This window comes from Montipora capricornis, chromosome 11 (assembly GCF_036669925.1).
Source record: "Montipora capricornis isolate CH-2021 chromosome 11, ASM3666992v2, whole genome shotgun sequence".
NCBI classification, from domain to species: Eukaryota; Metazoa; Cnidaria; class Anthozoa; order Scleractinia; family Acroporidae; genus Montipora; species Montipora capricornis.
Window position 1 is genome coordinate 12,103,564 of NC_090893.1, and position 2,606 is coordinate 12,106,169.

The window sequence follows — 2,606 nt, forward strand, 5'->3', positions numbered from 1 at the left end:
GTTAGGGTTATAGGCAACTCCAGAGTCTGCTGGATGTGGGACAAGTGGCACTAGTATGTTCTAATGCATCAGTCAATTCCAGCAGTGCCCATCCCCCCCCCTCCCTCCCCCTGGGCATTAGCATTTTTTTTTTAATGAGCAAATTCCGCGGGGTGGGGACACATAAGCTGTCTGAATGCCCCGGGGTGGGGACGAAGAAAGAGGGCAAATGCCCCGCCCCCGGGATCGAAGTAGCCGTGGTCACGTCGGTGATCGTTTTTTGATAAATCAAATATAGTTCACCTTGTCGCTGTGAAGAATCAAGACATTTTAAATGATGATGAATCGCATTTTAAGCTCGCAAGATTGGGCTTGAAGAATGCATCATTTGAACTGATTTCGCAAACCTACAGTATTTTAACTCCCCTTTCATGAATTTAAAAATTGCTAGGCTAGTTTTGAATGCGAAATGCGAAGTAGCCGTGTTTACGCAGTCTTCACGTCAGTGATTGTTTTGTGATATTAGTTCACCTTGTCGCTTTTATATATTCATATGCTTACAAGTATAAATGAATAAATACCTTAAATTGAGAAATTCGATTCCGTGACTGACAAGCCAGTCTTTAACGAAGGCCTCGTCTTTTCCGATAAACTCTTCCATGTTAATTTGAAAACACGTGTGTCAAATGCCCGGGGATCGCCCCGGGGTAGGCTAATGCCCAGCCCCCGGGCCGCATTAAAATTGCGAATGCCCCACCCCCGGGACTGACAACTTGAGCAAATGCCCCGCGGTTGCCCGGGGGGGGGGGGGGGGGGATAAGCACCGCTGGAATTGATTGATGCATAATCACGGGCTTTGTAGTTGTATAAAGGGGGATTTTCTAAAGTAGTAGTTGTAGTTTGTTTTGCTTTGTAAAATGTGGTTTCTTTGTAGTCAGTTGGCTATGTTAACTTGGTTATAATATTTTTATTACTATCTTTAAAGACCCAGAGTGTTGGTCCGGCCAGAGTTTCTCAATCGACAACTGAGCCACCGGTGCGCGATTCTGTAAGTCTGTTTTAGCGCTTGTTCAGAGTTATCACATTCGTTCATTACATTCCATTCTCTTGTCAGGAATTGAAGTCAAAACTTGGGACAGTTTTCTCGGCCGGTATTTTCAGTTCAAAATTCATCAAAAAGGGGCTTATATCAGTTGGAAGTCATCATCTAAGTAAAGAGTATGGTCATTAAAACATGTACGTCAAAAATTCGATTGGGTCTAATTCATTTGGAATCAACGATCATGAATACTGAATCAAAACACTTACATTAAAGGGAGTTATTGAAGCGTTCGACTTCGAAAATACGCGGCATCTTTTCTGTTTCCTTCCCAAAGCACAGCCTGTCGCGAATCTCTTTCCCAGTCTCCAGGTTCTTTGTCCGGATCGGCTGGAATAATGACCCCCCCCCCCCCCCCCCTTTTGGCGCCTATTATGACGACGACGAAAACAGTTTGCATATTTAAATACTGGCTTCCTGAGGAAGCCCGAGTAATTAAGAGAACATATCTTTCTCAGTATTTCTTGTGTCACACATGGAAGACATTACCATCAACTGATAAAGAGGGTCGTGAAGGGGGGGTCCTAATCCCATTTCCCAGCAAATTGTTTTTTTCAAATCCCAGCTCAAGTCCCCAGCCTGTGTTGCTCAAATTGAAATCCCATTCCCATTTTTCTATCGTTTTTGTTTCATGAATCCCAGTCCCAGTGCACAAAATCCCATTTCCCAGCCTCTAAAAAAGGCAAATCCCAGCTCCCATTTTACCCCTTCACAACCCTCGATAAAGGAAAGGGAGACCATGCAATGGATAGATAGATAGATAGCTAGATAGATTACTTCGCAGCCAAAAGGCTGAATTGTATAATACTTTACAAATTTTACAATGATACACTATATATGTAATGTTAAAATATATGAATATGACTACTTTAAATTTATTTAAATTACTAATGCTAAAAAACCAGAAGTAAGAACAATAAGCAGATAGCCGAACGCATATTTACACAGTGTTGTTGGCTAAACGGTACATGGCCGGAATGAATGATCGCTGAAAACGCTTGGTGCGCACACCAGGGAGGTCGTACTTTCTATTTCTCCTTAGGTTGTAATGGTTTACATGATTGGGAGGAAGTGGGATAGTTTGTGGTTATCGGAGATGACATTAAACAACTTAAAGCACCGTTCCTCGCGCCGAGACCGCAAAGTGTCTAGATCATAGGTACTTAAGCACAGACTATAGGAACAATCAATGATGCTTAGCGCCCCCTTCTGTACTCGCTCGATATCATTGATAAGATACTCGGGCAAAGCATGATGGAAAATAGGCGAACAATATTCGAGAACTGGTCTAACAACAGTGCAATAAAATTGATAATGTCACGAGAGTTCACTCCCGCTCTCTTGAGAAGAACCAGGAAGTGTAGTCACTTATTGGCTTCCCTGATAGCCTCATTCACATGATCATTCCACGCAAAATCACTAGACAGAGTCACACCTAAGATCTTGGCGGAGCTAACAACAGAGACTTAAATAAAGACAATTAAATAACACTTAAATAAAGTTGCTTTCCTTTCCTTTCCTTTCGTTC